Raw genomic sequence first — 15015 nt, forward strand, 5'->3', positions numbered from 1 at the left:
TTAGGTTAGCTATTTCACTTTGGCCATCCGTTTGCGGGTGATAGGCCGAAGATAAGGTTAGCCTTGTTCCTAAATTCTCAAAGAGACCCTTCCAGAAGTTACTGGTCATTCTAGGATCTCTATCTAACACTATGGACATTGGCAAGCCATGGTACTTAAAGATTTGTGAAATGAAGAGGGTTGCCATTTGATGGGCTTTGATAGTCGTTTTGACAGGTATAAAATGAGCTTGTTTACTGAACCTGTCTTCTATCGTCCATATTCCCGTATTCCCATGGATAGACTTAGGCAATCCAAAGATAAAATCCATGGATGTGCTCTCCCATGGTGAATTAGGGATTGGCAAAGGTTGAAGCAATCCAAGTTGCTTCCCTCTATCAAACTTCGTCTTTTGGCATACCTCACATTTAGAAACATACTCTTGTATGTTTGCTTTCATGGTAGGCCAATAGAAATATGTTTCAATCCCCTTCAGGGTAGACTGAATCCCTCTATGGCTTGCATAATGAGGAGCATGAGATTCATACATTACTTTCTCACGTAGTGAGCTAGTAACGCATAGTCTATTGCCATAGAGAAGATAACCATCTTGTAAAGTAAATGGTTCCTCTTTCTTCCCTAGAGCAAGGGCTGAAATCACATCTCTAAAATCGGGATCAATAGCATACTCATCTATCATAGAAGATAGATAATTGTGAGTTGCTATGGAAATCGCATTCACTCTCGGCCGTCTTGAGAGTGCATCGGCTACTTGATTATGCTTGCCAGCAATGTGAGCAATATGAAATTGCGAAAGGAGATTTTCCCACCTCATTTGTTTGTCGGAGAGCTTGGTCTGCGTCATGAAGTACTTAAGACTTTGGTGATCCGTTCGCAGAATGAAACAAGTCCCCAAGAAATAGTGCTTCCATGAGTCTAAGGCATGTAGAACTGCAAGGAGTTTCTTTTCATATATACCTAGAGCTTGCTCAACAGGGTCGAGCCTTCGACCTTCATAGCCTATGGCATGCCCTTCTTGAAGCAAAACAACTCCAAGGCAATCACCACAAGCATCACATTGGACCTCAAATGGCTTTGAGAGATCCGGTAGTGTAAGCACAGGTTGAGAGATAAGCTTTTCTTTAAGCTTTTCGAAAGCATTGTTCTCCTTGGCAGACCATGTGTACCTAACGTTTTTCTTTGTTAGGTCATGTAATGGTCTTGTTATTAGTGAGAACTTTTCTATGAAGCGTCTATAGTATGCGCACATACCTATAAAGCTTCTTATCTCATGAAGATTTGGTTTAGGCCATCCTTTTATTACCTCTAACTTTGATGGATCCATTTGGATGCCATCTTGAGAGATAATGTGACCTAAATACTGAATTTCTTGTAAGAAAATTTCACTTTTCTTTCGATTAACATAAAGTTTATTCTCTCTTAGAACTTGAAATATTACCTGGAGGTGTCGTTTGTGTTCCTCTAATGAATTAGAGTAGATGATGATATCATCAAAGAACACTCCAGTAAAGGTTCGGTGAGGCCTGAATAGCTTCTCCATCAAGCGGTTGAATGTGGCTGGTGCATTGGTCAAGCCAAAAGGCATGACCATGTATTCGTAGAGACCAAACGTAGTGCGAAATGCGGTCTTTACAATGTCTTGATCAACTATCCTTATTTGATGATAGCCACTTTTTAGGTCAATCCTACTGAAGTAGGTGTACCCTTGTAGCTTATCAAATAGGTCTTCTACCCATGGAATGGAAAACATCCTATTTAGTGCTCTATAGTCGACACACATACGGTATGTGCCATCTTTATTTTGTACTAGTAGCACAGGAGAACAAAATGGAGATGAGCTTGGCCTAACCATTCCCTTCTCAACTAACTCATGCACTTGCCGCATAATCTCCTCTTGTTGAGCTTGAGAAACTCTATAAGGGGTTTGTTAGGCGGTGAACTTCCTAGAAGAAGTTCAATTGCATGGTCATCATTGCCTCGTTAGGAGGTAGCTCACAAGGGATGTCGTCAATAAAACCATCTTGAAACCCCTTGAGAAAATGGGATAACTCTAATTCCTTTTGATTGTGTATATTTTCTTTTGCTAAAACATTAGGTTCATTTTGAGAGTCTTTAACAAAAATCATGTACACGAAAATAGAGCTCTTTATTGACTTGTTGAAAGCTTGTGTATGTACAATGGGTATAGTGTGACACATTTCCTTAGCATCTATATACATATCTTTTTTCATGAACTTAAAGGAGATTCTCCTTTCAGGGAATTTAACATTGGCAGCAATGCGATCAAACCATGGTTCCCCTAGGATTACATCCTCATGCTTGAGAGGAGAGATAAAGAAGTCCTCTTTGTCCACATAGCTTTGGACATGGAGCCTCAATTTCCCGATTAAGGGAGTGACTGAAGCTTCTTGCCCCTTGAAAGCACCATCTGCGGGTAGGACATCTCCCATCTCGTAGGTTTGTATGCCTAGCTTGGTGGCCAACTCTATAGATATAAAATTATGAGTAGAATAGGGGTCAAAGAGAATAAAAGCATCATGTTCTCTTACCTTTCCCCAAGCATGGCATAGAGGAGATCCTTTGTGGTGAGTTTCCTCCTCTTGAATTTCGACCAAGGTAGCTCTAGGAAGATCAGGGCGGTTGTTCTTTTGGGGACAAGCGCGGTACGCATGCCCTTGTTCGCCGCACTTGAAACACCGATCATCCTTGCGATAACGCTCAAGCTCTTCAGGAGAGAGTTTATTTTTGCCTTTATAAACTCCCTTCTCTTTAGCTTTGTTGGAGTTGTCCTTAGGAGACTTTTGGACATTTTCCTTCCCCTTAGTCTCATTAGAACACTTGTTTTCAGGGGGCTTAGAATTCCTCTTAGCCCCTGTTTGAAAATTGATTCGAGAGGCCACCATAGTATGATGTATTACCTCCGATATGGTGCGTGGCCTTTGGGAGTTGACATACTCCGCCATTTCTTCGATTAAGCCCGCACAAAATTTTTGCTTTTGCTCTCCAAAATCCAACTTTTTGAAGACAGTGGCTTTGAGTTGTAGGTCCCAAAACTTGTCTACATATTTGTGGATGGATTCCTGGGGAGAGAGCTTCAAGCTTTGCCATTCGGTGAGTACTTTGTCTTTGGCATCGGTGGCCAAAAGCTGCTTCATAATGGAAGCTCTTAAAGCTTTCCATATTCGTGGAGCTTCACCGTTGGCCCATAGGCTAGACCACCATTGTCTAGCGGAATTTTGAAAGTGCATAGCTACATTGCGTAGCTTACAGGACTCCGTGAAGTCCTCATCTCCGAACGCCCCATCGAATTGTTGGAGAAAGTCCAAGACTTTGTCTGTAGCACCAAAAGTGCCATCGTAGGTAAGGAAAGAGATGCTCTTCCCTCCCTCTTTGAACTTCTTGAGCTTGGATAACCTCTTCCACGCGGTATAGGATTTCCTATGGCCTCTTCTTTTTTATGGTTCAAAGGTTGCACCATGACTTTCTTCAGAAGATGAAGAATTTGAGGAAGATGGAGAAGAGGGTGACCTGTTTCTCGCCTTTTTCTTGCCTTGATCTTCGTTGTCTTGACCATCACTTTCATAAGAGGGAGAGGATGAAGAAGATGGAGAAGATAGTGTCCTCTTTCTCGCCTTTTTCTTCTCTTGCTTTTTGTCATCCCTCTTTGAAGTATGGTATGGAGAAGTATGCGATGGTCTTCTCCGTTTTGGAGGTGATGGAGAGCGTTTAGCCCACCGTCTTCGTGGAGCCATCTCCGTCGAGGTGGCGGAAGACTCAATTCTTTCTCGTTCCTTCGATGGAGGCTCTTGAATTCTCCTTTGAGAAGGAGATGCGTCATCAAGGAGCAAATTTCTGAGCCCTTCATAGGGATCCTCTTCTTCTTCCCGAATCGGAGAGAGACCTCTTTTGGAAGTCTCACAAGGAGGATTCCTAGGTGTTCTCTCATCATGGTGGGGAGCTTGGAGAATCCCATGAGCACGAAGTTGTCGTTGCACTTCACTTTGGAGGGATGGATTGCCCATGGCTTGTTGAAGCCTAGAAACAAGATAGTTAACAAGCATCGGGGCATCATTAGTAGCTTGCTCATTAGCAAAATCAAAGTTATCAACATTAATTTCACTCTCTTTACTATTGTTAGCCATTCTAACAACTTTTAGGTGTAAACTTTTTAGGAGTACTTTGGCACTTCAATTCCTAGTTGCTACTCCTCTTTACCCCTTTAGAAAAAGCACTCAAGCTATTGTACCCGTGGCTCGAATACCATTAATTGTAAGGAATAGAAGAGAGGGTCGTTCAACACCAAAACAACACCAGCTCCTGTCAAGCTTCTAATAGCTCAATAGTGGTTAATCCGTTGGCAAGCCCCGTAGGACTCCACTATTAAGACCATAGCTCTTGACGGTGATGCCTCGTTAAGTGCACAAAGGTAGGCGCACCGTCAAGGCTGAAAAATCCCTATTCTACTTACTCACATGCAATAATAGTACCAACCATTTATAGCTAGCTTGAGGACCTCCCTTCTTGAGCAAGAAAAGAGAAACCTTGTGCTCTGATACCAATGTAACATTTAATGGCCTAGTAACTTGTGTGTAGCGGAAAATTGCATGAACATAGTGAGCATTTCATTAGAATAGATTCCTAATGAGATTAACAAGAGTGCTTGGGTGGAGAGAGCAACAAAAATCATAACACCCTGTTAGATAGCATGAACAATACTTCAAAAGAGAGAGAAATTAAGCAACTGACAATAGTTGAGGACCAGATTTTCATGGAGCCCGTCCCCCCTCCAAAAGGATTTGTATTATGGTTTCTCCCATCAAGAGAGACATTTTACAATACAATTTCTTGTGTTCCTTCAATACTATCTAGTGCAATGAAGATGGAAACTTCATGCACTACGCAAAACACTTATCAAACACAACATAAATTCCCTCACGGTCTCAGACCCAAGACCTCACACACCTTTGAAGATGGTGAGAGCTAGCGGGGTATGAGAGTAGATTGAGAGAAAGAAGTAGTATTCTTACCATAAAGATGTACATCTCCTCACATAATCACTCTTATTAGCATAGCTAAGCTTAGTAATTAGCATGGTAGAGGAGATGAGCATGCATTGAAGCTTGTCTCTTGGTTGGATTTTCATCTCAAAGCCAAGAGTTGTTGGTGTAGGCCTTCCTTTCACAAGCTTGGAGTAGGTGATAAGCTTTCCATTAAAGCTTGAGAAGGAGAGAGAGTCTTCTTTACTTCACACATGAGATTGTGTGATTGTGTGTTTGATAATTCCTTTCAAAAATCATCCCCCTCTCTCTCTCTTGGTCGACCCCTCTTGCTATTTGCTCTTGCTAGCATCCTATTGGACCTCCCCAGGCTTAGCCAATGGTAATTGAGCAGCATAAGTGATAGCCTTATGACATGTGTCCCCCTTTCCCCTTTTGTGAGAGCTTTAGGTAATTAATTAATTCAACTAAACTCTCATTGGACCCCTTTGCCTCCTGGCCAATAGGAATCAGGCAAGCCATTGGGTTGTTGAATGCTCATTGGTCCCCTTGGGACACTGTCCAATAGTCTTCTAGTGTAACATTTAATGGCCTAATAACTTATGTGTAGCGGAAATTAGCATGAACATAGTGGGCATTTCATTAGAATAGATTCCTAATGAGAATTACAAGAGTGCTTTAGTGGAGAGAGCAACAAAAAGCATAACACCTAGTTAGATAGCATCAACAATAGTTTCAAAAGAGAGAGAAATTAAGCTATTGACAACAGTTGAGGACCGGATTTGGATGGAGCCGGTCCCCCCTCCAAAAGGCTTTGTATTATGGTTTCTCCCATCAAGAGAGACATTGTACAATACAATTCTTTGTGTTCCTTCAAGACTAGCTAGTGCAATGAAGATGGAAGCTTCATCCACCAAGCAAAACACTTAATCAAACACAACTTGAATTATCCCCGTTCTCAGACCCAAGACCTCACACACCTTCGAAGATGGTGAGAGCTAGCAGGGTATGAGAGTAGATTGAGAGGAAGAAGGAGTATCTTACGAGAAAGATGTACATCTCCTCACATAATCACTCATATTAGCATAGCTTAGCTTAGTAATTAGCTTGGTAGAGAAGATGAGCATGCATTGTAGCTTGGCTCTTGGTTGGATTTGCATCCACATGCCAAGAGAGTGTTGATGTAGACTTCTATCTCACAAGCTTGGAGTAGGTGATGAGCTCTCCATTAAAGCTTGGGAGGAGATAGAGTATTCTTCCTTCACACATGGTCAAGTGTGAGTGTGTGTGTGTGTGTGTGTCAATCCAAGCAAAAATCAGCCCCCTCTCTCTCTTGGGCGAGCCCTTGTTGCTAATTTGGTCTGGCTTTTGCCTCATTGGACCTCCCCAAGTCAAGCCAATGGGTATTAAGCAGCATAAGTGATATCCTTCTGACATGTGTCCCCCTTTCCCCTTTTGTGAGAGCTTTAGGTAATTAAATAATTAAACTAAACTCTCATTGGACCCCTTTGCCTCCTGGCCAATAGGAATCAGGCAAGCCATGGGGCTTCTAAATGCTCATTGGACCCTTTGGGAGACTGCCCAATAGTCTTCTAGGAGACTTAATTCTCATTGGTTTCTTTTATTAAATGTTTTTAAATTAATTAAACTATATTTACTCTAGCTTAAGTCTCATTGGTCCACTTCAAGGGTCTTCCAATAGGAATTGGGCACACCTTGTGGGCATCTAGCATAGGAAGCTGACATGTGTCCCTCATTCCCTTTGTGTAAAGGGAGCCTGTGTGTGTGTGTGTGTGGCTTTCTCTCTCATCCCCTACCTTTAGGGCTTGCCCCCTACCATGTAGGGATGTGCAAAGACTTTTAGGGCACACACAAAGCATCCAATTTTCCCTAGGGCTGACCTTTGGACACAACCTTTGAATTTTGGAACCTTAGCATTTTGGAAGTCTTAATGGGCTGAACCTTAGGGTCTTTTTAGCCCATTGTTGCACATGGCTCTTTTGCAGATGGCCCCCCCTTTGGATCCCTATTTTCCCTCCTTTGGATCCCTACTGTGGCCGGTCTGCTAGCTTAACAAATATTCTAGCTTTTTCTCCCCAGGCACTTCTCCACATTAAATGATCAGTTTAATATGAGAAAATCATTTAGGAGAATTAGATATTGATTATCATGACATTACCTCTCTCTTGAAATCATAGTCGTCCTCGACTATGGTGTAGAGAAGATAAAGCATATTCATGAGTCCTTTTCTTAGTGGGTAGAGGATCCCTATGTTACCCTACGACATCATTCCATAATGGATGACTAGTCCATTTGGCGCTTGAGAGCCTGAGGCTGCCGCAAGCATGTCTGCACATCAGTCCTATCAGTCTTCCATAGTAGAGTGACAAGCTCTACTTGGTGTTTGGGAGACGTCGTCTCCACAAACTTGATCTAAGCATGCATACTACTTCATTTTTGTGCACAAATAAAGAAAAGAGAGAGTCTTATAAGACAAAAATTTTGTTCTTTTTTAACATTTTGTACATTTGCTTACTCTTGGGAAGCATTGTAAGCATTGACAAGGTTTAGGTTATCCTTTAATTGTATGCCTTGCATCCATCTAGCATCTTCAAAAGGATAATTCTTAAACTTAATAAGATATCTTCGGATAGTCTTACCGCCTCTTAATACCTTGTCTTCATGTTGGAGAATGGACTCGGGCTGCAGCACCTCCTCTTGGTCCTCGATCTCCGGTGGGTCTTCAATAGTTGGTTCTTGAGGTGGCTCTCCTTTGTAAGGCTTTAATAGGCTCACATGAAACGCATTGTGTATGAGCCAATGATTGGGCAACTTAAGTTGATAGGCCATCTCATTGATTGGCCTAAGAATCTGAAAGGGACCATAGTACCTTTTTGCTAGTTTAGCATAGTACTTTTGGTGGCCCGTAGGATTCTTGCCCGTCATGTGCCTTAATCGAGCCTTGGGAAACTTTAACAAGACCCAATCGTTTTCTTTAAAGGCTTGGGCTCTTCTGTGCTTGTCAGCAGTAGCCTTTTGCCTTTGCTGTGAGATAGAGATAGCATCCTTAATCTTTTGGAAAGATTCTTGTAGGTCTCGGCTATACTCATCTGCAGCAAAGATCTTCCCATGTACCTTAAGTAGCAAGGGAATTTTTGATCTTCCCTCAATTACCTCGAAAGGTGCTTTTCCCGTGGAAGTATGTACAGTGTTATTGTAAGCATACTCCACTAAGGGTAAGTACTTCTCCCATTGGGATCTTTGATCTACTTCCGTTACATAGGCTTTTAGTAGATCGAGAATGGTTAGGTTAGCTATTTCACTTTGGCCATCAGTTTGTGGATGATAGGCCGAAGAGAAGTTTAGCCTTGTTCCTAAATTCTCAAAGAGACCCTTCCAGAAATTACTGGTCATTCTAGGATCTCTATCCGACACTATGGACATGGGCAAGCCATGGTACTTGAAAATTTGTGAAATAAAGAGGGTTGCCATTTGATGGGCTTTGATAGTCTTTTTGACAGGTATAAAATGAGCTTGTTTACTAAACCTGTCTACTATCGTCCATATTCCCGTATTCCCATGGATAGACTTAGGCAATCCAAAGATAAAATCCATGGATATGCTCTCCCATGGTGAATTAGGGATTGGCAAGGGTTGAAGCAATCCAAGTTGCTTCCCTCTATCACATTTGGTCTTTTGGCATACCACACATTTGGAAACATACTCTTGTATGTTCACTTTCATGGTAGGCCAATAGAAATATGTTTCAATTCCCTTTAAGGTAGACTGAATCCCTCTATGCCCCGCATAAGGTGGAGCATGAGATTCATACATTACTTTCTCACGTAGTGAGTTAGTAACGCATATTCTATTGCCATAGAGAAGATAACCATCTTGTAAAGTAAATGGTTCTTCTTTCTTCCCTAATGCAAGGGCTGAAATCACATCTCTAAAATCGGGATCAATAGCATACTCATCTATCATTGAAGATAGATCATTGTGAGTTGCTATGGAAACCGCATTCACTCTCGGTCGTCTTGAGAGTGCATCGGCTACTTGATTATGCTTGCCAGTAATGTGAGCAATATGAAAATGAAATTGCGAAAGGAAATTTGCCCACCTCATTTGTTTGTCGGAGAGCTTGGTCTGTGTCATGAAGTACTTAAGACTTTGGTGATCCGTTCGCAGAATGAAAGGAGTCCCCAATAAATAGTGCTTCCATGAATCTAAGGCATGTAGAACTGCAAGGAGTTCCTTTTCGTATATGCCTAGAGCTTGCTCAACAGGGTCGAGCCTTCGACTCTCATAGCCTATGGCGTGCCCTTCTTGGAGCAAAACAGCTCCAAGGCAATCACCACAAGCATCACATTGGACCTCAAATGGTTTTGAGAGATTCGGTAGTGTAAGCACAGGTTGAGAGATAAGCTTTTCGAAAGCATTGTTCTCCTTAGCAGACCATGAAATATTACCTGGAGGTGTTGCTTGTGTTCCTCCAATGAATTAGATTAGATGATAATATCATCAAAGAACACTCCAGTGAAGGTTCGATGAGGCCTGAACAGCTTCTCCATCAAGCGGTTGAATGTGGCTGGTGCATTGGTCAAGCCAAAAGGCATGACAATGTATTTGTAAAGACCAAATGTAGTGCGAAACGCGATCTTTACAATGTCTTGATCAACTATCCTTATTTGATGATAGCCACTCTTTAGGTCAACCCTACTGAAGTAGGTCGATCCTTGTAGCTTATCAAATAGGTCTTCTACCCGTGGAACGGGAAACCTATTCTTGATAGTGATCCTATTTAGTGCTCTATAGTCAACACACATACGATATGTGCCGTCTTTCTTTTGCACTAATAGCACAGGTGAGCAAAATGGAGATGAGCTAGGCCTAACCATGCCCTTCTCAACTAACTCATGCACTTGCCGCATAATCTCCTCTTGTTGAGCTTGAGAAACTCTATAAGGAGGTTTGTTAGGCGCTGAACTTCCTGGAAGAAGTTCAATTGCATGGTCATCATTACCTCGTTTAGGAGGTAGCTCATAAGGGATGTCGTCAATAAAAACATCTTGAAACCCCTTGAGAAAATTGGATAACTCTAATTCCTTTTGGTTGCTTTTATTTTCTTTTGCTAAAGCATTAGGTTCATTTTGAGAGTCTTTAACAAAAATCATGTACACGGAAATAGAGCTCTTTATTGACTTGTTGAAAGCTGGTGTATGTACAATGGGGATGGTGTTACCCATCTCCTTAGCATCTATATACATGTCTTTTTTCCTGAACTTAAAGGAGATTCTCCTTTCAGGAAATTTAACATCAGCAGCCAGGCGGTCAAACCATGGTGCCCCTAGGATTACATCCTCATGCTTGAGAGGAGAGATAAAGAAGTCCTCTTTGTCCACATAGCCTTGGACATGAAGCTTCAATTTCCCGATTAAGGGAGTGACTGAAACTTCTTGCCCCTTGAAGGCACTGTCTGCGGGTAGGACATCGCCCATCTCGTAGGATTGTATTCCTAGCTTGGTGGCCAACTCTATAGATATAAAATTGTGAGTAGAACCAGGGTCAAAGAGAATAAAAGCATCATGTTCTCTTTCCTTTCCCCAAGCATGGCATAGAGGAGATCCGTTGTGGTGAGTTTGGTGAGTCTCCTCCTCTTGGATTTCAACCAAGGAAGCTCTAGGAGGATCTTGGCGGTTGTTCTTTTGGGGACAAGCGCGGTACGCATGCCTTTGTTCGCCGCACTTGAAACACCGGTTATCCTTACGATAACGCTCAAGCTCTTCAGGAGAGAGTTTATTCTTACCTTTGTAAACTCCCTTCTCTTTAGCTTTGTTGGAGTTGCCCTTAGGAGACTTTTGGACATTGTCCTTCCCCTTAGGCTCATTGGAACCCTTGTTTTCCGGGGGCTTATTATTTCTTTTTACCCCCGTTTGGAAATTGATTCGAGAGGCGACCATAGTGTGGTGTATTACCGCCGATATGGTACGTGGTCTTTGGGAGTTGACATACTCCGCCATTTCTTCGGTTAAGCCCGCACAAAATTGTTGCTTTTGCTCTCCAAAATCCAACTTTTTGAAGAGAGTGGCTTTGAGTTGTAGGTCCCAAAACTTGTCTACATATTTGTGAATAGATTCATTGGGAGAGAGCTTTAAGCTTCGCCATTCGGTGAGTACTTTGTCTTTGGCATCGGTGGCCAAAAACTGCTTCATAATGGAAGCTCTTAAAGCTTTCCATGTTCGTGGAGCTTCACCGTTGGCTCGTAGGCTAGACCACCATTGTCTGGCGAACTTTTGAAAGTGCATAGCTACATGGCGTAGCTTAGAGGACTCCGTGAAGCCCTCATCTCCAAACACCGCATCGAATTACTGGATAAAGGCCAAGACTTTGTCCGTAGCACCAAAGGTACCATCATAGGTAAGGAAAGAGATGCTCTTCCCTCCCTCTTTGAATTTCTTCAACTTGGACGACCTCTTCCATGCGGCATAGGATTTCCTATGGCCTCTTCTTTTTGATGGTTCAAAGGTTGCACCATCACTTTCTTCAGAGGGTGAAGAATTTGAAGAAGGTGCAGAAGAGGGTGACCTCTTTCTCGCCTTTTTCTTGTCTTGATCTTTGTCATCTTCACCATAGTTTTCATAAGAGGAAGAGGATGAAGAAGATGGAGAAGAGGGTGTCCTCTTTCTTGCCTTTTTCTTCTCTTGCTTTTTATCATCCCTCTTTGAATTGTGGTGAGGAGAAGAATACGATGGTCTTCTCCGCTTTGGTGGTGATGGAGAGCGTTTAGCCCGCCGTCTTCGTGGAGCCATCTCCGTCGAGGTGGCGGGAGACTCACTTCTTTCTCGTTCCTTCGGTAGAGGCTCTTGAGTTCTCCTTTGGGAACGAGATGCATCATCAAGAAGTAAATTCTTGAGCCCTTCATATAGATTCTCTTCTTCTTCCCGAATCAGAGAGAGACCTCTTTTGGTAGTCTCACAAGGAGGCTTCCTAGGTGTTCTCTCGTCATGGTGAATAGCTTGAAGAATCCCATGAGCACGGAGTTGCCGTTGCACTTCACTTTGGAGAGATGGATTGCCCATGGCTTGTTGAAGCCTAGAAACAAGATAGTTAACAAGCATTGAAGCATCATTAGTAGCTTGCTCATGAGCAAAATCAAAGTTATCAACATTAATTTCACTCTCTTTACTATTGTCAGCCATTCTAACAACTTTTAGGTGTAAACTTTTTAGGTGTACTTTGGCACTTCAACCCCTAGTTGCTACTCCTCTTTACCCCTTTAGAAAAAGCACTTAAGCTACTGTACCCGCGGCTCGAATACCATTAATTGCAAGGAATAGAAGAGAGGGTCTTTCGACACCAAAACAGCACCGGCTCCTGTCAAGCTTCTAATAGCTCAATAGTGGTTAAGCCGTAGGCAAGCCCCGTAGGACTCCACTATTAAGACCATAGCTCTCGACGGTGATGCCCCGTTAACTGCACAAAGGCAGGCGCACTGCAAGGCTGAAAAATCCCTATTCTACTTACTCACAGGCAATTAATAATACCAACCATTTGTAGCTAGCTTGAGGACCTCCCTTCTTGAGCAAGAAAAGAGAAACCTTCTGCTCTGATACCAATGTAACATTTAATGGCCTAATAACTTATGTGTAGCGAAAATTAGCATGAACATAGTGGGCATTTCATTAGAATAGATTCCTAATGAGAATTACAAGAGTGCTTTAGTGGAGAGAGCAACAAAAAGCATAACACCTAGTTAGATAGCATCGACAATACTTTCAAAAGAGAGAGAAATTAAGCTATTGACAACAGTTGAGGACCGGATTTGCATGGAGCCGGTCCCCCCTCTAAAAGACTTTGTATAATGGTTTCTCCCATCAAGAGAGACATTGTACAATACAATTCTTTGTGTTCCTTCAAAACTAGCTAGTGCAATGAAGATGGAAGCTTCATACACCAAGCAAAACACTTAATCAAACACAACTTGAATTATCCCCGTTCTCAGACCCAAGACCTCACACACCTTCGAAGATGGTGAGAGCTAGCAGGGTATGAGAGTAGATTGAGAGGAAGAAGGAGTATCTTACAAGAAAGATGTACATCTCCTCACATAATCACTCATATTAGCATAGCTTAGCTTAGTAATTAGCTTGGTAGAGAAGATGAGCATGCATTGTAGCTTGGCTCTTGGTTGGATTTGCATCCACATGCCAAGAGAGTGTTGATGTAGGCTTCTATCTCACAAGCTTGGAGTAGGTGATGAGCTCTCCATTAAAGCTTGGGAGGAGATAGATTATTCTTCCTTCACACATGGTCAAGTGTGAGTGTGTGTGTGTGTCAATCCAAGCAAAAATCAGCCCCCTCTCTCTCTTGGGCGAGCCCTTGTTGCTAATTTGGTCTGGCTTTTGCCTCATTGGACCTCCCCAAGTCAAGCCAATGGGTATTAAGCAGCATAAGTGATATCCTTCTGACATGTGTCCCCCTTTCCCCTTTTGTGAGAGCTTTAGGTAATTAAATAATTAAACTAAACTCTCATTGGACCCCTTTGCCTCCTGGCCAATAGGAATCAGGCAAGCCATGGGGCTTCTAAATGCTCATTGGACCCTTTGGGAGACTGCCCAATAGTCTTCTAGGAGACTTAATTCTCATTGGTTTCTTTTATTAAATGTTTTTAAATTAATTAAACTAGATTTACTCTAGCTTAAGTCTCATTGGTCCACTTCAAGGGTCTTCCAATAGGAATTGGACACACCTTGTGGGCATCTGGCCTAGGGAGCTGACATGTGTCCCTCATTCCCTTTGTGTAAAGGGAGCCTGTGTGTGTGTGTGTGTGTGTGGATTTCTCTCTCATCCCCTACCTTTAGGGCTCGCCCCCTCCCATGTAGGGATGTGCAAAGACTTTTAGGGCACACACAAAGCATCCAATTTTCCCTAGGGTTGACCTTTGGACACAACCTTTGAATTTTGGAACCTTAGCATTTTGGAAGTCTTAATGGGCTGAACCTTAGGGTCTTTTTAGCCCATTGTTGCACATGGCTCTTTTGCAGATGGCCCCCCCTTTGGATCTCTATTTTCCCTCCTTTGGATCCCTACATTGGCCGGTCTGCTAGCTTAACCAATATTCTAGCTTTTTCTCCCCGAGCACTTCCCCACATTAAATGATCAGTTTAATATGAGAAAATCATTTAGGAGAATTAGATATTGATTATCATGACATCTAGAGAGCTTAATTCTTATTGGTTATTTTATTAAGTGTTTTTAAATTAATTCAACTAGATTTACTCTAGGCTAATTCTCATTGGTCCACCTCCAAGGCCATCCAATAGGAATTGGGTACACCTTGTGGGCATCTGGGCTAGGGAGCTGACATGTGTCGCTCATTCCCTTTGTGTAAAGGGAGCTTGTGTGTGTGTGTGTGTGTGTGTATGTGTGTGTGTGTGAGTTTCTCTCTCATACCCTACTTGCAAGTCTCGCCCCCTCCTATGTAGGGATTGCCAAAGACTTTTGAGACACACACAAAGCATCCAATTCCCCCAATGTTTGACCGTTGGACACAACCTTTGAATTTTGGAACCTTAGCATTTTGGAAGTCTTAATGGGCTGAACCTTAGGGTCTTTTAAGCCCATTGTTGCACATGGATCTTTTACAGATGGCCCCCTCTTTGGATCCCTATTTTCCCTCCTTTGGATCCTTATTGTGGCCAGTCTGCTAGCTTCACCAATATTCTAGCTTTTTGTCCCCTGGAACTTCCCCATATTAAATGATCAGTTTAACATGAGAAAATCATTTAGGAGAATTAGGTATTGAGTATTATGACATTACCTCTCTCTTGAAATCATAGTCATCCTCGACTATGGGTAGAGAAGATAAAGCATATTCATTAGTCCTTTTCTTAGCGGGTAGAGGATCCCTATGTTACCCTACGACATCATTCCACAATGGATGACTAGTCCATTTGGCGCTTGAGAGCCTAAGGCTACCGCAAGCATGTTTGCACATTGTGAGAGCTTTAGGTAATTA

At 42.4% G+C, this 15015-nt stretch overlaps 1 pseudogene; it reads right to left on the bottom strand.

Annotated features, from left to right (window-relative positions):
• Positions 1–12196, bottom strand: part of LOC147427126 (uncharacterized) — a 62252-nt pseudogene extending 50056 nt beyond the window's left edge.
• Positions 12197–15015: the final 2819 nt, after the last annotated feature.

The sequence above is a fragment of the Adiantum capillus-veneris genome, chromosome 24 (assembly GCF_014529385.1).
Source record: "Adiantum capillus-veneris isolate H3 chromosome 24, ASM1452938v2, whole genome shotgun sequence".
NCBI lineage: Eukaryota > Viridiplantae > Streptophyta > Polypodiopsida > Polypodiales > Pteridaceae > Adiantum > Adiantum capillus-veneris.